The sequence below is a fragment of the Lytechinus pictus genome, chromosome 14, assembly GCF_037042905.1.
Source record: "Lytechinus pictus isolate F3 Inbred chromosome 14, Lp3.0, whole genome shotgun sequence".
Classification (NCBI taxonomy): domain Eukaryota; kingdom Metazoa; phylum Echinodermata; class Echinoidea; order Temnopleuroida; family Toxopneustidae; genus Lytechinus; species Lytechinus pictus.
The window spans coordinates 6,919,516-6,941,614 of record NC_087258.1 but is presented as its reverse complement, the minus strand read 5'-3'; positions in this window follow the sequence as shown (position 1 = coordinate 6,941,614).

The window sequence follows — 22,099 nt, the reverse complement described above, 5'->3', positions numbered from 1 at the left end:
TCAAAATATTGTTTGTATTCATTTATTTGGGCCTCTTGGTACAGTTCCTAATATTGTTAGCAAAATCATGGTATGATGATGAGAATGATTTGGTGTTGTCTTGTAAACGAATAGAATGCAAAATACATGTATTGTCTTCTTAACATAAAAATGAAAATAGATATCAAAGTGAACATACAAATTACATACGTGGATATTATTATCAGCCAATATAAATATTCTTTATTGTTATTCTCAAATTATTATTCAGCACATTTTCATTACAAGTAACTTTGCCCGAGTCGATTCTTTTGGGACCACTGAATCCCTTTGACGAAGAAGAAGTATATAGGCCTATTACAGGGGCCGCGAAACCGGGGGGGGGGGGGGGGGGCTGGGGGGGCTTCAACCCCCCCACTTTTTTCCAAAACCGTGTACAAAAACGTATAAATGACCATACGATTGTGATTTTTAGCATGGTCAGCCCCCCCACTTTGAAAACCGTTCCGCGGCCCCTGTATTATACATGTGTTTGCATAATCTGGTCCAAATAATTGCTTTGACTTGGGCAAGTATCCATAAGGTATTCAACTTGTGGAAGATCAACTTTCACTTATGCAAGTTTAGCTGTATATCCACGTCAAGAAAGTCTGAATCTCAGCTTTTCAAGTCAGTTAAACCAGTTAAACTTCATTGTAAAGGATTCTAATTTCATTTTTTGATATTTGTATTTACTCAGTAAAATTTCCATCATTACCAATTCTTGCCAAGCAAAATTAGTGACACCGGCTTGGAAATGGAATAGCGCCATCTGTTGACATGAGATTAAAAGGTATAAAGAAAACTTTGGTAAGGGTTCAATCATGGAGCTATCAACACCGTTTAATAGCTCCATGGTTCAATAATGTGATTTATATTAGAATGTTATATTTCAATCTTACAAACGTGAAGAGACTGTTGTATCACTTTTCATTTAGTTATTTGATGAAAATTTGATTTTTTTTTTCTTTTATCAAACTTAGTGCCCCCTCTTGGTGATGTGCTTATTTTCTAGAGAGACCGTTTTTTTTTTAAATAAATATTCTTTTCATTGGAAATGTACTAATTGTATGATGAAATAAGTTTTATACCCAATAGAAAGAATTATGCTATTTTAACATAATTTTTGTCTCGATACCTACGAAAAGTAAATTTACTTTATAGATAATTTAACTGTAAATTTTACCCCAAAATATCAGATTTTAGATGTTTTTAAGTGTTTTAAACAACACGTTTTTGTTATATATTCTTTCTTTAATCTGACAATTAAATCACAAACTTTACTAATGAATATATTAAGAGTATTAAAAAAAGAGATATTAGATGGGGGGTAATTTTGAAGTGGAGATACTGGTGTCGGCCTTACGCCAACAGGGTTCTGTCACTTATAGAGTCAACGACACAATGGTCCTCTTGGCAGAAGGTCGGGAAGGAAAAGGGGAGGCTGGAAGGTGCTGTCGATGTAAATCAAATCACATCTAAATTGAATTAGCAACAACCAGGAGGAAGAAGGGGTACATGCTTCAAATCTTTTAATAGTATGAAAAAATAGTAGATTAGAGCCAATTTATGATCCTTGCCTCCCCTCCAAACATTCCTCATGCGCTCATAAAAATGATTTGACAATAAATTTGTTGGTGTACGACTTACAAACATGATTGCCCAGTATCAAACATTCTGGTTGATTCTCACTCCAAATTAGGTTTTATTATTTTGGGGGTTGGTCTGGCATATATTTACCCAGGGGCCAGGGAGCAATGGTGTATTTTTTTTTTAATCTACCTGGTAAAAAAAAAGATGTGGTCACCCCCATAAAAGTAGTGGCACTAGCGTACCTACGGGGGGGGGGCAGAGGGGGCAGACTGCCCCCTGACGAGTCACAACCCATGCAAGGGACATATCCCTGCCCCCCTGACGAGTCTTGAAGACCTTCTTTTTTTTTGTTTTGCTTGTCAAATTTTTTTCTGGTACGAAATCCTTTATTTGTGGTTGAAGACCTTTTTTTTATTTTTTTGCTTGTCAAATTTTTTGGCGGACGAATTGCCCCCCCCCCCCCTGTGGAAAATCCTAGGTACGCCACTGAGTAGTGATGGGGTGAAAGGAGTATTACAACCAATCACATTGGTTATTTTTACCAATGTATTGTAAATGGATGTCAGTGCCCCCTTCTCTTGGTGTTGGGGCATATTGCCCAAAACTTGTGACAAAAAAAGAAATGAATGATTCATTAAAAAATACATGTATAAAAATGTTGTCTCCGTATCACTCTCAAAAAACTTTCTTGGGTTGAAGTAGTGCCCTAGACCAGGCGTGGATCAATGGAGGTTGAGTTTTTTTCCCCCCAACACCCTCCCCTTTTTTTGCATCTCGAAAGTTTTCATTTCTTATAACCTGGAAATGCTTTCCTTGAGTGGTGATGACCTTTTCCCCCTTTTTACTGCCATAATTAGGCCACCCCCCCAAAAAAAAATCCTGGTCCTGTAGCTGCCCCTGTCTAGACCACCAGTCCCTCAGTGAGCTCCTCTCAATAGTAAAAAATAATAAGTGAAATCAACCTAACAAGAATCCCACAATCAAGCCTATGACAGATCGACGTGACATGATAATTCCAAACTCCCCGGTGTTTATTTTGCTTTTAAATGTGTAAATTACTTTTTTATTGCGGTACTTATAAACCCCTGGAGGTTCGCCCCCTTGTCATACACTGTCAGAGTCATGGCTCTCTGCGGAAAATAACTCTTAATAAATTGGTGTTTGCTTTTCATTTTCGGTCCAAATTGTCGGGTTGAAAACGCAGCTGTTCCATTCAAAACTTCCCAACTTATCATTTTTTAACCTTTTTTTTTGTTCATGTATCCCCTGATTGAAATGTTTCCGGTGCTATATTATATCAATGAAGAACTAAGGTGGCATTTCATCAAACAAAAAGGTGATTTTCGCTGACTTTTGAGATAAGCTACTGAAATTCTTGTATTTGATTGGCTTAGAGCAAATTTGTCGATGAAAATCAGCGACTATTTTGTTTCATGAAACACTCCCTAGGGATTTTATCTTTGTGTTATGCTACGAAATGTTTCCGGAAAGATATTTGGCAAACATTCAAAGTAGGGCCAATGCCTGGTTTAGCAAAGAAGGATTGCTCTTTCGTTGCCCGGGGAAGATATAATAATATTGCTACACTTGTCGTTGGTGATTTTATTAACATAGTTGATATTGGAAACCATATGAATGTGAATTCTTTCGTAACAACGAAATTGACACAAATTCATATCTAAAAAGGGAATTCCACCCCCAAGATATAGTTGATTTGAATAAAAAGAGAAAAAACAAATAAGCTAAACGGGGGCTGAAAATTGCATCAGAGTCGGATGTAAAATTAGAAACTTTTTAGTTTTTGGAAGCAATAACTGCACCTTAAATAGAATGGTGCAAAAATGCACTTTCCTGTTTGAACCCCCAAATTTCCATTTGCACCCGAGATGGTGCAAATTTGCATATTCCGTAGACCCTCCTAGGGTTTAAAGTTACACCACAAAGGGAGCTTCAATGTCGCATTTGAAAGGTGAAAATCTCACCTTTTATTTTCTTAATGTGCAAATAATTTTTAAGTTTTATTTATTTTCCTTAAGATTTTGGCCTACTACCCTTGAAGGTATACTGTACCACCTTGCTCCTTACTTCCCATATCAAAATGTTTCCGTCTCCCCACTCTTTATATCTCCCGTCATCTTCATTGCCAAAGGGAAGCACGTCCGTGCCCCGCGGTGTGTTTGTCTGAAGTCAACTCCATTTAAACATCACGTTCATGACTCCTTCATAAAATTCAGATTTTTTTTTTTTTATTCCGGGAGAGGGGTTGAGTGAGTTCCCCACCCCCGATGGGGCGAGGGATCCGTCTATCATGCACAACTACTTTGTTTTAGAGAAGAAAATGATAGAGGTCAAGAATGAGAGAGGGGGAGCAATAATGTCATAGTAACACAGGAGCTTAAATAGATAGGCCCCTTCACCCCCTCCCCCGATGGACGTGGGCATAAGATAAAACCGACACTGAGGGATCCTCGAAAAAGGAAACATTAAACGTGCTCTATTCTAAATAAATCCACTAGCACAGATGTGAAATTTCAAAACTCAGACATGATATGAGGCCCTACATGCGTGTGGGGGCGTGAGGATGTGAGCTTTTTTAATTTCCCTACTGCTATATGGTCTTCATCACATGATGTCTTTTTCATTCATTCAATGTATATATGAGGATATTTTTCTTACATTATAATACGATGCAGCGGGAATCAAAAGGTTTCTGAATAGCAGAGTAAATCAACAATTAAATACAAGAAATAGAGAATAACAAAGATACATTAAATTAAGGGTTTTTATATGCATATTTTATCAAAAGAGCACAAATTTCTTTGATCTGATGAAAAAGGTGAGAAAATTGTTTGAAAAATATACATTCTCAGCCCTGTCGGCCAAAAACAAAGGATTTGTGAAATTATCGGTAAACAAATCGAGGGGAGGGGGAATCAGGAAAAAAAAAAGATACACGAAAGGAATAAAAAAAAATTAAAAAATGAGGAAAAGGGACGGAAAGTAGAGGGATCGAGAAAAGGGTGGAGGGTACTAGGAAAGGTACTCGACTTATAAAGGGCAAGGGACGGAAAAAGCAAAAGAAAACTGAGAAAAGAAATAAACAACATAGAGGAGTAATTTTTGTTTAGTGTAAAGTATAGTGTGATGATTTAGTGTTATCTCGCGTAATGATTTAAAAAAAAAAAATTCCAGAAAGCTTTTCGATTTTTTTTTCTTCATACAGTCATGGAAACCGTGCGCCGTTAATGTAATAAGTCTACGATCATGATGATAAAATAAACTTAATTAGATTGCAGATCAAAATTGAACAAAAATCCGGCCGGTTCCTTCTACGAATCCCGCGGGGATGTATTCTTTTCCGGAACGCAAAAAAAAGCTAGAAAATAAACAAAAAGAAAAAGGAAAACGAAACTCGGTGAGAAAAACATCGCTTCCTTCAAATTAAGAGGTGAAATTATGGGAAAAGATATGTCATATCTCACTCATTTTGGGGTCATCTTTGTCACTGGTAAGTTGTTTGTTTATATTTCCAGCAAATTTTTTGAATAAAAACACTCCCCGAGGTGCCATTTTGATGTGCTTGAAAGGTGAGATATTATGGCAAGTTCAAGTGGGTATTCTAGCGCTGTTCAGGAGAGTATTGGGTGAGTGAGATCAGTGGGGCGACCCCCCCCCCCTTCATTGCGAGGAAGGAGATACCGAATATTGACGAAAATGGAAAATAAAGAAATTATATTGAAGTTTGTTCATATAGAGTTCTAGAAATGTACTTGTAGTTATGGTTATGTAGAACTAGTGAGAGATACATGTAGATAGGAAGATAGAGGATGGATAGTTGGTAGATGCAGATATAAATAAACTGATGAATGAATAAGTTAATGAATTATTAGATATATATTTTGACAGATATTATAAACGGAAAGATAGGACAGTTAGATAGATGGATAGATATATAAATGTATTAAAAAGATAAGTAGATATATGGATATATTGATTGAAAGATAGGAAGGTATAGATATACAGATTGATAGAAAGAAAAATAGATAGATAGATAGATAGCCAAAAATGGAGAATCAGACACACGACAATACTGTATAAACACACAAAAAAACTACACATTAATAATTGTTCTCTATTTGTTTATATCATAATAAACGAGATTGAAGATCGCCCACTTCACAAATATTGACATTTTTAGGACCTAACATACCTTTCTGGAGTGGCATGTCAACTCCAATCAGACTAATGAGAATCGTGGAAATGAAACATTTATATTACCATGGCAACCATTTATTTACAATTTGGGCGCGCCTTGTCATCCGGGACAACCCTGAAAATATTCCACTTTCAAAATGAGTGGGAAAATCATTCCGAATTTGCAATGTTAATAGAACGGTGCCTACTCTCATAAAAGTTGTTCCTCTAGAAAAAAAAATCATTTTTATGTGGGCCTCATTGATATTGGGTTACGTTAGGTTAATTTGGTCCAATTCCATTATGCTTATTTTGGATGACAGATATTATTTGTCGAATGACTCTAGTATGTTTGATAATATTTCCATCAGAAATTTGATATTCAATAGATGACTTGGTTTGAAACCCTGATAAGGTCACCGTTTTATTTCTGATTATTGGATGAATGGTGATATTGTTTTAATAATGTATTCTTTGAATTGGTTTTAGAATTCTATTCTTAAATAAATTAACTTCGAATAAGTGCCGATAACAAACCCTTAAGGTTTACGTCAAATCGATGTTATTTTTCAATGATCTTTCTAATAAGATTCGTTGATTTGGTTTCAATTATATATTCCATTCATACATTTTCTAAAAGGAGTAAAATAAACGAACTTCGAATAAATGCCGATTACAAACATTTTTATTTGTAGGCCTATTTCAAACGAGGTTACAGGTTTTAACGTAAATCGATGTTTTTGTTATTTTTTCAAATGATTTTCTTTATAACTGTCGTTTAATTGATTTGATACTTTATTCCAATCTTACCTTTTTAAAAGTGTAAGCTAATTTTATTTTGAATTGCGCCGATAATAAACGATTTTCATCTGTATATGTTTTTAAGTTTCGATTTGGTAAAAGCTGGGATAATTGCTTAGTTATTACAGAGCGCATATAAAAGCGCATATTAGGCATTTCTGATGCAGTGTTATGTTACATGTAGGTGCTGGAAGTATAATTATTTAATACTTGTATAAACAATTAAGTTCATGATCAAAACTTGAACGCAAAATAGCGAAATGTCTGATGTTGTAACTATAAAAACAGAGAGTAAAAAGTTACCCGACATTGGGTAGAAAATAAATGTTGGGTAATTCCCCCCCCCCCCAATATTGGGAAAAATGCATGTTTGAAGGATAACTTTCAACGCAACATTGCGTAAACTTTACATATTTGGTATCTTTTTACCCAACAAACATGCATGCTCCCATTTTACCCAATATTGGTTAAACTTTTTTTAGAGTATATCAGGTTAGAAACCACAGGTGCATGATGGGAGTGACATTTTCACGTTGCGCTTCCTGTCTGGGTCACGTGTATAGCTGAGGGTCAGAGGGGGTCAAGAGATTTCCAGCAGTGTCCTCGCATTGCCGTTGACCTCGTCTTTAAATTAAAAGATGATTTGATATTAATGAATTATGAAGGGTTGCATGCGGATATATTCTTGTCTTTCTCTTAGACCTTGATTTAGCTCTTGGACGGAAATATACTGTACATGAAACCCAGAATAACTCAGGTCTATTTCTTATTCTATTTATATTCTTCACGTGTACACTTTTTTGAAGCACCATGAGCACCTAAAGGTGAAGCTTAATAAGTAATCAATGTTATGATTATAATCATTATTATGATTATCGAAATGAGTGATTATTTATGACGTTTCTACCCTCTTTATCCAGCGACGACTTTGAGACATGTCGGCATGTTTCCTTTCACATTTATTCACATGTCTGCTTCCTCATTCACTCTCTCCCCTGCTCCCCCTCCCCCACTGTCTCCTCTCTCTCTCTCTCCCACTCTCTTCGTCGCTGCCCATCTTACTTACCCCCTCCCCCTCTCTCTCTCACTCTCTTTCTCTCGGAAATAAATTTTCATTGAATACATGGGTTTCAACCTCCACCCATTAATCAGGCATTTTCCATTTACTGTCTCTGTATGTATCATCTCACCCCTTCCCACACTCCTGCATTTCACAGGGGCCGCGGAACGGTTTTGAAGGTGGGGGGGGGGGGGCTGATCATGAAAAAAAATCACAATCAAATTGTCATTTTTACGTTTTTGTATTGACCCCTTATTGTTTTCTTAAGTGACGTCATTTCCGTAAATGAAATAAAGGTGGAGACCATAAACAATGGCAAAGCCGCACAATATAATGGCCTACAGAGATTTGAACCTATTCGGAGCTGTCAAGGGTAATTATTTGTTAAATTATGAAAATAACGGCTCAAAGTAAACGGGGTGCTGTGCACTCAAAGCTATGCATGATTAAGGTTTTACAGATTTTCATATTTCTGTATTTACTTGAAGGTACTCCACATGCTCAAATGATTTTTCCCGCAGTTTGGTCGCAGTATCCATCCATGATGTGACCATTATCATTCTGTAATTTAGAAGAAATCAATATATTTTCGTAGTGTTTCAAGTTAATTTTCAGCCATTACAACTTCTAAAGCGGGTAGTAAATAGTTTTCTAAATTTCTCATATTTTCCTATCGTAAACTTTTAGCTAAACCGTCTATATTTTTGTAGTTTCTCGAATTTACAAACCAGAACGAGAAAAAGAAAACCTCCCAAACACCCTGTTTTAGATTTCATGCACAAGTTTAGTGAAAACCTATTTTCAAAATGGCGTATATTCATTTCATATTCATGAGCATGCTCACTTAATAAGAGCCCCTCTGCCTGAAACTGGAACAATTCATGTTGAATACAACAGAGGGACAACATTGGAGTTTTCATGGTTTTTTAATTGATATGACCATTACAACCATACACAATTTTTACCGAATTCATTTTTTTCCCTGAGGTTTACGTCACTTTGCATTTTTCTCTTTTTTCGGCTGAAGGGTAACGACTTCGTGGCCAAAACGTTCTCTTTTTTCATATCGATAGGGTTCCTTCTTCACAGACGAAAATGAGTCAGTATTTTTAATAAATGGGACTTTATGTTTTTCGTAAGTGAAATAGCGTCTTTTTTTAAAGTGAATAATTGCATCCATCTATTTTGTTATGGTATGATGCATGTTCAACGTTCTGATTTCAGAGATGTACAATGCCAGCGAGAGTGGAAAATCCTTGACATTACACAGTTAAAAACTCATGAGGGCGGTATATAAGTTTAAAGCAAACTTTGAAGAAGAAAAATCATTTTCGTTCAAATATTCATTTGTGTTTATTGATGTATCTTGATATATTTTTAATTCTCGTTCGTTTTAATTGTAACCCTGTATGAGCACTGATCGTTAAATTTTGCCGTTATACATAAAGATCCAATTTGGTCGGATGCCCAATCAAAATAAAACATGTGCATATATTATGTTTAAATATAAAACCATTTTAAAAGCTTGGGATTGACCGAGGTTTACAGTATATCAACTTTGTCTGTATTTTTCTAATATTCAATCACTGCGCTCAAAATGCTCAAAGAACCCTTCTTTGAGAAATTAAAAACATTATTGAGAGTGGACGCCAGATCTAACAATTAAAAATTCAAATTTCTACAAAGAATCGACTGTTAAAAAACATTCAATGGCCCATACGCTATCGTAAGATGGAATAGATGATACTCGATAAAATTGATATTATGTACCAGTCACCAAGGCTTTAGACAAGCTTTAAAATGACAAACACAGTCGATCGATTCGTAGAAAACAAGTAGGATTTTCTTCGCCACACTTGAACCCTACGAACTCACAGCTTGGTATGTCTTTTTTCTGACAACGGTCGTGCATTGTTGGTGTTTTTCGTCACACTTTGCAGAGGCATATCCTCCGAGCGAATCGCAGTATGAGAGCACTTTGTGGTAAAACCACAAGAGAAAACAAAACATACAACATATGGGTTTTGGAATCTAACACAATTTATGGATATATCATACTTATACAGTTCTGAAAAATAATGCAAATTTTATATGGTAGGCCTAATATGGAAGCGTCGTTGTGTAGCGGTTCTGACTATCGCCTTGTAATCAGAGGGTCGTGTGTTCCAAGCCCACCATGGCCTAGCGTCCTTTGGCAAGGCGTTAATCCACACTTTGCCACTCTCCAGCCAGGTGATAAATGGGTACCCGGTAGGATGTGAAAGCCTATATGTAGTATGCCTAGCAATTGAGTCTTGGAACTCTTGTTGGAATGCTCCCCAGGGAGTGGAGAAGGTGCATACATTGTATGCGGGCATGCAAGGATCCGATGACCGGGGTAATAATATGTCTGTAAAGCGCTTAGAGACGTCGTTCCGATGTATTAAGCGCTATATAAATGCGGAATATTATTATTATTATTAATTGATAAAGCAACGGAAATGGAAAATGAACACATGAATAGAAACTATGCATAAAATGAGTAGAAGTAATAGAAATATAGTAGCAGCAGCTACCACAAGAAAAAACAAGAAGAACAACAATAATATTAGCAGCAGCAGTAGTGGGAGTGAAGCAGCGTAACAGAAAATTTTTCTTTACTATAAAATAAAAATGTGCATTCTTTCCGCCCATTTAAATATATTTTTCAAACCACCGTCACCGCTAGCGTACCGTACTACTAACTGTAGATGACAATTGGTAACGCATGTTGTGATATTACCCTTCAAAATTTGTGTGAGCTTATATTCATGAAGTCACTCTTTTTACAATGCCCTTGGATCTTCGAAAATGTTTCACTAACAACTGAGAATCCATCAAAATGATGAATTAAAACATTGAATAATAAAATCGTTCGCTTTAGGGATACCAGTTGTTGGCGGGATACATTGGCGATGAGATTCTTGATAAAAAGGATAATGGTGGGTGTCATACCCGGTGGCCATCAGAATCGCTGTGATTATGATGACAACGGTGAAGGCGACAACGACAATGGTTTGATGATTATATTTTAAGATGTTGCTGATGACGGTGGTAGTGACGACTACAATATTTGTGATGATGGTGATGAATACGATGATGATGCTGACGATGATGACGATGATGATGATGATGATGATGGTGATTACGATCATGATCGTGATTATGATTTTATCGGTCTTAGTAATGATGTAAGATTCTAATAGTTAAGATTATGTACAGTAGATGAATACGATGATATCGATGACGATTCATGATTATGGTGGTGACGAAATGTTGGTAAAAACATCGCATGTGAGAACAAGAATTGCTGTTGCCCATACATGTCAAATTTTGTAGAACTATCCATTGATATTTAGACGAAACTAAATGTAATGATAAATTCAACTGCGCTGAATTGCCCAACCTCATCGAGTCTTGATGATTGGCAATAAGAAGGTCATGCCGAATAATTCTCACCAAGTCGAAAAACAAACCCATCCTGGTATTTTGATTGACGCGAAGGGCCCACCAGTGTTGCATTCGACACCCCTCCTTCCCAAGCGGCATGAACCCTGAACCCACTAAGTGGCCATTATGGTATTCCATTAACTATTTCTTACAGGTATCATCATCATCGCTATCATCATCATTAAAGACCTCCCTGCGTCCCTACTGCTTCGCGAGAGCTGCGGCGCGGTTCGTATTGAAACAGCTGTCTGACAAGTTTTGCTGCTCAACGCGCTAAACGCAGATCTTCTTCTAGCTCGCTGCATGCATTCTTCTTCTCCTTCTAAAGTTAAGAGAGCATAATTAGAGAACGTCTGTGGTATTTCCACCGTCTATTTAGATATCCATGGTTGTCAAATTACCAATTTTGCGAAGGCTTTCACTCCCTCATTGTTCAGCGTATTGTCGACATCGATCATGTCGATGACGACGTTTTCGAAAAACTGAAATAAAACTGAAACAGCGCCACCTATAGTTCATGCGAAGTAGTTCCCAGAAAAATTGTTCCTCCCTTCTAGGTTTCTATTAAAGGTCTCGTTAACATTTAATTTCACGCTGAAATTAGATTGGATCTGAATGTGTTGACGTTGACAATACATGAAGGGACACACCCCATTCTCGAGGGAGGGGGTAAAAAGGGAATACAAGAAGAAGATAACTTCTTTTAAAATCAGAGAGGTAGAAAAGAAAGGGTGTGAGAATGAAGAGAAGAAAAGTTAGTTAAAAGGGGGCACTAGAGAAGTACAAAAAAATGTTGAGGACCGAGAAAAACAAAAGAGAAAAATTAGAAATTATCAAGTCGGTCACAGATGCAACCTATCAATTCCTTAATGAGGTCATTATATATAAATTTGTTCTTACTGTCTAACCTCAATCTTTCACTTTGCACCCAGCATACGGAGAGGAAACAAGCTATGGTGGGAAAAGAAATATTGCGTGATGAATATCGTCTGCAAATAGTCAGTTGGGCTTCGATTTCAGACTGTGATAATATATTTCCCAAGAAACTTAAAAGTTTGCCTGTTTGTTATTTTCAAAGATATTGAGGTTTTTTTTTCTTTAATTCTATAACTTATAATTATTTTTTTATAATTCAGACAATTTTCGATTAGAAGGGAATATATTTTCCGCAAAGTACAGTTACACATTCAGCTTTATTAATTGAATTTTTGAAAACTTTTGTAAATCTTGTAAAATGGAACAACGGTACAAAGGAAGTGGTCAAATGTAATGAAACGAACTGTTTGATTACAAACAACTATGTATATTAATTTATTTACCTTTTCGCTGAAAAAAATGGGCCTTTATAAATAAAAAATAAAATGTTTGGATAATCAAGACCAGTATGTTAACATAATCGGCTTATTCATCCATGAATTGTGTTTATCACAAATTTTCAATATTAAAATAATGTAAATTTCCAAGTTTTCGAGCCCTTCTGACAAGGTCTGTATTCAAATCTGAGCAGAATATTTTGGAATGTACAGTATAGCGTGAGTCTGCCATGAGAGACTATTCGTTGGCTAACTTATTGGCTTGCTGAAAATGACCATGCAATGACCCACTGACCTACTTTCCCTATACTATAATGACCTATGAGTAAAATGACAAATTCATTTAAATATGAAATTTGAAATAACAATATCTCCAAGATGGAAGACTCCACATGTTTTTTTTGTGAGGGAATTGTCTTTTCTTACCCGCCTTTGACAACTGTGCTGGATCAAAAAAATCATTAGGTATATCAGGGCAGATCCAAGATTCATCTAAAGGGGGGGGGGCATTGTGTCCCAAAAGTTTGAACAGCAAAAAAAAAGGTCAACACTCACAATTGAAGTACGTTTTTTTCTCCCGAAAATAAAATGACGTGCAAAAAAGGAGTTTTCTCCTTTTATCTATATTTATTTTGCGAACTAAAAAAATATCATTTGGAAAATAATGTACTTCGCGTTCGCATAAAGTAAATCAATTGCCACCCCCATCGGAGAAGAAAACAAATCAAGAACAAAAACAACATGAAAAATATGGGGTTATAAAGTACAAATTATGGGAGAAACAGTGACATAGGCTCTTGCATACTGGTACAGAGTTTTTATTCGGAGCCCCCCCCCCCCCCGGATAAAAAAATACGAACAAACAATCACGAGTGGTATTTTGTGTTATTTGTGCATCATTATTTTCATCAAATTTCCTTTAGTAACTGGTCAATTTGACCATATTATATGCCAATATTACTTGAAAGATTATAGGCCTTTGTCTGTTTTATTTCTACTCGCTTGTTTCTTTCACACGCAAAAAAAATCCAAACTATTACACTGCGTCTGGAAAACTAGGTCCCCCCGCCTCAGTTTGGGTTTACTGGACATGGGAGTTGACACCACATGGATGCAAAAGGTGGGTCTTGCTCTAGATAGAAAGATACGATATAGACTTCGGAATACAGGAAAAGCATATAAAAATGACAAAAGAACATTAAAAAATGGGACACCCACAATCGCGACCCCAACTGGTTGAAAAAAACGGTGATAATTTAAGCTAAACGTCATAAAGGGGTTACGAGGTGTGTCAAACGCAAAATGATATTTCGTTTCATTCGCATCAACGCCTCCATAACTCATCGGAAAATTCATAAAGTGTTTGCTTTTGCAGATACGTTGTAAATAATTTTATGGACGTAATAAATACAGTCGGAATCATCTTGGGCAAAGAGAATACTTCGAAGTCGGGACGTGACAGACCCACCACGTCTGGAGGCTTGTATTATTGTATCTTCAGCATATAAAATTGGGGTTGACGTTTTATTGTATTTTTGAGAAGTCCGCTCGAACCGGGAATTGGTTTATTCTCAAAATAAGAAAATATTCATATACCCCGTCAACATAGTTATGGATAGATGATTTGAATTTAAAAAGTAAAATATAATGTAAGATTACAAACAAGTCGGGGCTGCGATAAACTTTATAGACTTTCGAAAGTTCAGTGGTGTTTCACGACAGGTGGCGGCAAACCAAGGGCAGGGGTAAATAATGTGAAAGTAAATAAAGCAAATGATGCACCGTACATATTACACTCAATACTAAAATCAAATACTTATTTGACTAATCAATAGAAAGATCATTTCCATTCCAATGGTATTTTATGATTGATCAAGTACGGATGTAAAAAAATGGGGAATTAGAATAATCAGGAAAGTTATCGACCCTCATTTTCCCCTGTTTTCTAGAATGAAATATAATAGCATATTTCTTCATCAGACAAGCCTCGACTTCATTCATTCCTTGATTAGGTCGATATTCATAAATATTTTAATCAACAAACAGAAATGGAATTCATCCCAAATCTCTAGATGTCAGGATCTTGTTTATATTTTGATAAAGATTTTATCACGGTTTAAATTTTGCAGTGAATGGGCAGTTTAAAAAGAACAAATATTGGAGAGAAAAAAATAGAGGATTATACATATTTCATGCAGCATAGTTAAATTTTTCTATAAACTCATATTTAACAACAATCGCAATTAGCAAAATTACCCATCTAGGTTCGGAATAAGTATCTTCTTTCGGAATGTTCATTGCAATATCCCAGCGCTTTTTTTCTTTGCAAAATGTACTTTTCATTATTTCTCGTTATGATGTTTCATAGCGATGGTGTTTGGCGCTTTATAAATCATTCCTAATAAGGTTCAAAGTGTTAACATAATAAAATTACAATACATGATGCCAATTTAATGATTATTTGGGAAAGAAATATTATCTCATAACAGTGATGTTTATATATGAACATGAAATTAAATAAAAATGATTTATAATTTGTTTACAAAAGGAGTACATAAAGGTCCTCCCGAACTTGTGCAGGCCTACTCAGCAAGGAGCAGGTGCATTAGTCAGAGGGATGGCATTACTTTTTTATTTTTTTATTTTTTTAAAAGCACTTCTAGAAGTCTTATGAGAAACTGCTGTCCATAGGCTCTGTGCAACTTCTTGTATGTTTTTCAATAATTAATTTGATAAGGGGCAAATAAGCTTCCAGTTTGATGTTTCTACATATGTAAGTAATATTCCTATTTCTTCGTTTATAAGCATTGTGTGATATGGATTCATTTCTTACGAAGTGTAAAGCTGTCATAATTACTGTTACAATGGGGTCTTCTTCTCATTTTAGGTCCAAGCACATAAAAAATCTGAGTGCAGTATATATAGTTTAAACGGTTAAGCTTTCGAAATATTATATTAAGTATAATTTTAAATGGAAGATACTAGATTTGGGCATTTTTTCCTTTAACAAATTGAGTAATGATTTAAACTGTATCATTACTTAAGATTTTCCTCAAAATTAGACAATTAATTATCCTCTGAACATTGACGAAAATTCGAAAAGTTTGTCAGTCCTAGAAGTGTACCAGTCTTTGGTAATAATTAATGCTACAGTCTTTTCAGCGGAACCGACTCCAAACCGACCGATCGTTATATAATCCAGTGGAATCGGTAATAACGTAATAGATTTGATAGGTCTGGGGCCCGTTGCAGAAAGAGTTGCGATCAAACGCAACTCAAAAAAATATTGCGCAACTTGATTTTCAGCCAATGAAGCACCCATATTCGAATATTTTGAATTGCGTTTAAACGCAACTCTTTCTGCAACAGGCCCCTGGAGTCGGATTCTTTGGTGTGACTCAGGAATTACCAAGTTAACAAGTATAAACAGGGACAACAAAAATTCGCTTGAAATGTGAGATTTCTCACTTTTCTGGGTGTTCTTTTTATTGCGGGGTTTTACGATGTAAATAATACTGAACCTGTTTAGTGAATCGCTTCACTGTCAAAAATAATAATTCAGTCTTAAAATACATTGCAATATAAATCAGTCAAAGGCTAACACAATTATTATTTATGTGTTATCATGTTCAAGGGGCTCAGACTTTTCAAAGAAAATACCGAAGTCTGCAACGTTAAAGAAATGTGTACCTTGCATACGCAACATGAGCCTTGCTTTGAGTATTTCAACCCCTTCGAAATATTCAACGCTTAATATTTGATATCCCGCTCCCAATATCCTAAGGTTCAATTGCACCCCCCCAAAAAAAAAATCCGTGTGACGAGCTTGCTCGCTTGACCCCTCACTTGAACGTCATATCCATTATTGCCCCCACCCCCTCCCAATGCGCGTGAATAAAAGATCAGCCTGTTGTATGGCCTTGACTTTGGACCACTGTACAAAATCTAAATCTAGGTCATGTGACTAACACAATTATAAGATCACCCATCTCATCTGGAACGGCTAAACACAGTGGACAATTCATCACCTCTTTCTTGACCATCGAATTCCTGTCATTAATTTGCCATTTGTCCCTTTTACCAATACCATACAGAGATTGACCCATATCTAGCGGGTTTCTTTCAGACGATTGGCCGAATTTGATCTTGATAAAGGAGGGTCTTTTCCTTTATAGGGCATACAAATTATCAGCTTTGAAAAAAATAAGGGGGCAACATACTCTGTATAAAATCAAAGTATAATAAGTAAAAAGAAAATAAATTCAATGATTTGAAGTGGTTCGTTTGTAGTATTTGGAGCATGATGGGTGGGAGGGTGGGAATCCGAATGTTACTGGTGTTTTTTTTTTAATTAGGGGGAAAATCCATCCCCTGTAGCCCCACCCTACCAACCTGATCATCTGGCTCTGTCAAAAAGATATTTCGAGATTTATCTTCCATTGGTCGCTAATCGATCTCGTCTGATTTTGACCTTTTCTCTGTTCATGAAACAAATAGTGACCTTTTCTGGTCATAATTAGACCAGAGGCTGACGATGGTTGAATAAAGTAAGGGGTCGCTCTGAAAATATATGTCTGAAAGGTTATTCATGAATTTAAAACATAAGAAGAATTGGATGGTGAGGGGTACATAAAATGAAGACGATAACGAGCATGGAGGATGAATGGTATTACTTTGTAATTGAAATGTTCCGAACTTCCCACACATTATTTTCCTTATTATTTCGATAGAATGGGTTATAACTTAACCCCAGTCATGCCAGTGAGCAATTAGCGAGATTAACAACTACAAAAAGTTTTTTAAACTTTGGGATAGACTTGCTGCGCAAATATCATGATACTCGGCATCACATAACCATGATCATTGGAATAAGAACGATCGCTGCCCATAATCATCTTATCTTTCAAAAGCGAACAAAGCGAGTGAGGGATATAGAATAGGAATTTGTATAGACTATTCAACCATGGACCTATTACAACATAGAATGATTCCAAATATTTGATCAGCGGCATTTTGACCAATTGATATGTATCATTTTTAATGTACACTCCATGAGATCCACCCTATATTACCACATCTGTATAAAATTGTGATGATAAACAGTTGAAAGCAAGATATTGTTGAAAGTTTTCCGGTGGTCATTTCACTCCACCTCGCGTGCAATCCAATCATCGGGAATGATCTCGACCAGGTCAACTATCCCTTGGGTGTCAGGCAACCCCCCTCGAGGGTAAATGGGGGTATATTCTCACCCCTTTTTAATAAAGCCTCATTCTTCTCCTCTTTAACGTTAATAACGTGTGACAAATATTATTCAATCAATCTGTTCGAAAAATTACAAGATGAATATCTGGACTTAGTCATCGATCGCTACGCTGGAGGTGACAAAGATGTGTTGTGGCTAAATCATCTCTGTCTTTTTATTTTTTTGGAGAGAGAGTGAGAGGGAGGGGGGAGGAGGGGGGAGATAGTGAGAGAGAAAGAAGGGAGTGCTTTACTGTAACAGGAATGACAATTTCTTTTCACTGCCGAGGGGACACATTGGCCCGTATTCTGAAGTGAGGTTTAACTTAGACCATGGTCTAACTCTGTGTTAAAATTATGGGGAGTCAAAAATTCTGTTTGTATTGTATATTTCTTATGTTTACTTTTTTGTTTCCTTTTGCTTTCATAATGAAGAATAATACTTCAGTAATCATTCCCAGACAATTACAAACAATTTGGGTGTCATATCAGTTAATGAGTTGAATGCTTACTGTTAGTGATTTGTGCTCCAATTGGCTCTCCATAGTTAAACCATAACTTGAAACCAGGGTTTTATTTAAACCCGAGTTCAGAATATGGGCCTTAGCGACTAATTGAAATAAAATATAATATTTTTTCTAATGAGCATGACTTATAAGCCCACACTATGCGCGGTATACTACATGGCATTGCAGAGAGGAGACACTTGACTGCGGTGAACCGTAGCGATCGAGTGAAAATTTGCATTTTCCAATTGCAAGGAGGCAGAGGACGGATAGTTGTCCCTGGAAACTCAAACACCATGAACACTGCTTATTTATGGTTCTGTTTCAGAAATCAATCGAAACTGTGACTATCATTTCGGTCACTATACTTGCTTCGCGCACATTGGTTCTGCATGGAACAAAACTCTGCAGACGGACACTGAACTTCATCCCCGTACAACTAAACGACTGTAATATGGATATCAGACTCCAATATAGGGACATACTCACTTTAATATTCCTATTACGTCATCTATCATTGTATATAATCATGGTAATTGAAATGAAAGATGACTTTATTTAATTTGGGGAGACATACATGAGTGATGCATACCTGTTCAAAGTAGAATTTGGGGAGACCTCAACAATCACCCAGTGCTCTTTTGATCGAATTTGTTGTCTAGTTTTGTTTTAGCTTTGCATGGTTACACTTTCCAATCGTTATATCATTACCTTTGACTTGCTCATAATCTACTTACTTACAATGCCAATATTCACGTATCAATAAATTATGACTCTCCTTCCTTGTTTATTCTGAACCCCACCCTCACAAAAAAAAGAAAAAAGATCATGTTCACTTTGAATTGATTTCAGCAAGCAATATAGTTATCTAAAGTGTTACAAATCATTGTGCTCCATTATTGTGATATCATTAAAATGAAGAGCCCTGACATGGCGTGTGGAACAACATGTTTTAAAAGCTACGAGCGAGCGAAGCAAGCGAGCAAAAAATGTTGATACCAAAATCTACTTTATGATGGATTTGACACAATATTCAGAAATTAGTGTCATATTTCACTCTTTTTATTTTCCTTTTCTTTTTCCTTAATCTTCTTTTTCTTACTCATGAAAATGTTGGGTTCTATGGCCCCCGTTAGGCCCCCCATTTATTTGCCAGTGATAGCTGATAACATGTGTTTTTTGGTTACACTTCGTAATTCCGAAGGTTCGTAATTCCGAAGGTTCTTTATTCCGAAGGTTCGTAATTCCGAAACAGGTAAATTGCCTATACCTCGATGTTCGTTAATCCGAAAACGTAAAAGGGTTCGTTAATCCGAACATTTGTGGCGTTATTCCGAAGGTTCGTTATTCCGAAGGTTCAATAATCCGAAAACGAAATAAGGTTCGTTGTTCCGAAGGTTCGTTGATCCGAAAACGAAATAAGGTTCGTTGTTTCGAAGGTTCGTTAGTCCGAAAACGAAATAAAGTTCGTTAATCATTTCGTTTTGACTAACGAACCTTCGGAATTACGAACCTCATTTCGTTTTCGGATTAACGAACCTTCGGAATTACGAACCTCATTTCGTTTTCGGACTAACGAACCTTTGGAAATACGAACCTTCGGAATTACGAATGTATGCGGTTTTGGTTTCCATCTATATACCGTATTTAAATAAATAAACTGAAACTGAATAGTCAGGATAAAAGCCTTCTCTCAGAAAATTATGTGGGGAAGGGCTGTATTCTTATTCACCAAATCGATATTAAAAGCCAGCAGCCCTCAAAAAGTAATCAACATTTTAAAGAAAATTATATAATTGCCCTCTCCTAAAAAAAATGAAAAAGAAGGGTATTTGTAAAGACTTGTTAAAGGGACGTTAAATAAGTCAAATGAATTCTTTGAAACTTAAATTAAAAACTAACACAATATATGGCTCATCACCGATAATCTATCGTCCACAAAATTTAATATTTGGGGATCCAACCCCTTCCCCTTCAAAACCAAGCAATCATGACAATAAGTAGAATATACGGTACGTTAAGGCAAATCACTAGGTAGCCATAAACGTAAACCTATTAACCCATATAAAGTCCCGGTGAATATGATCATAAAACACATTTCACAAACTAAAAGGAACCATTCACCCTGAACTTAGTTTGGTTTTATTTTTTTTTTAATAGAGAAACGTAATAGGATTTCAGGCGACCATCAAAGAACAGCAGAATTAAATTCGTTGACATCACTTGCGAGCAGCTATCATAATGATTAAGTTAAAAAACATACTTTTTCTGAAAATTTCAAATAATTTCACTTCTCCTTTAGACATACGCTGTGTATTCAACCACATCTGCCTATTGCCCCCCCCCCCCAAAAAAAAAAAAAAAAAAAAAAAAAAAAACTTTCAGAAAGGTAACGTCATAAAATAAAATAAAAATGCATATATTTCTACCAAGCCTTCATTGACATCCTCATCATTTGTTGATCTCTCTTTAATATGCTCGGTGTATTTGACTTATCAAAGTATTTCCATCAAAATATCATCACTTTGAAAGTCTTAGGTCTGGACTCCATGAAACTCAATACGCCATTTTCGTTGTCTTACCGGATATGGTTTTAGTACAAGTCACAACCTACGTCACAAAGCGACCTGACAGCGTTGACGGAAAGGGACGGAAGGGTTCGTAAAAAATAAAATAATTTTGACAAAAAGTATATTCTTAATGGCACATTTACGATGGTCCGTGGTTTCCTTTGAAAAATGCAATTAGTATCAGATTTCGGTTAGCAAATGACCCAAAGATCCCATTTTTCGGTTTTATGTGTTTTTAATGAATTTGAGACAAGATAAAGTTGCCCTTTAAACTTCCAGGCTTTTCCCGGGTTGAAATAATTACAAATAAAGAAACATTAAAGAAACAGGGTTGTTTGTATAACTTATCAAATTTTTTGACCTTAATATACGTGCCTTATTATTATTATTATTATTATCATTATTATTATTATTATTATTATTATTATTATCATTATTATTATCATTATTATTATCACTATCATTATTATTATTATTATTATTATATCAAATCAAAATGATTTAAGCAATATAGGCAATAATCTAATGAAATAATGAGTTTGTGTGTAGTTTATATTATTTTGTAGCACTGTAAAACAGCTTACTTGCAAGATGATGAATAGTAAAATTTTTACGTATTTCTCATTGATGACGAAAAGAATGATACACTGTTAAAAACCGTGATTTTACAGGAAAAAGAAGATTTTGCAGAAAGCAATAACAGAATCATTCTGTAAATTCATAAAGCAGGAATTTTTCTGCAATTTAACAGAACAGGTCTGTTTAAAAGGGGGAAAAGGGTGTTTTATTGAAGGAAATTTGTAAGATTCCATACACCAAATACCAATTTCCTGTAAGATTATGCAATCTGGTAAGATTACATGTGTTCTCGAGACTTTGCTGCTGGAACTTTTGTTATTTTAAGGATAAATTTTCTAACAGTGTAGACTTTAAAAGGGGTATGTCCAAGGAGATATGATATCTCCTTGGTATGTCGGTGGACATCAGAATAAGCGAATATAAATTTTATGGGGTGGGGATGATGAGTGGCGGGGGGGGGGGGGGGCGGGGTGTCACTACGAAACTACAACATAAACTTTTTTATCTACTCGGCATCTGATCAGAATACTGAGGCGAATCTTGAATGATATTGATCATGAACCTGAAACAGATGAAACCACTTTCATAAATCGGATAGCATCAGAAACACCCTTCCCCTTCCCCGGCTTGAAAACATTTTCAATTCGTTGCGAAGTTACATCGCGAAACGAGCATGAACTGGGATGTTGTCCAGATGATAGACCAAAGAAGTGTTAGTGATCATTACATTTCTTGTAAGTGTCGTAACTTGGT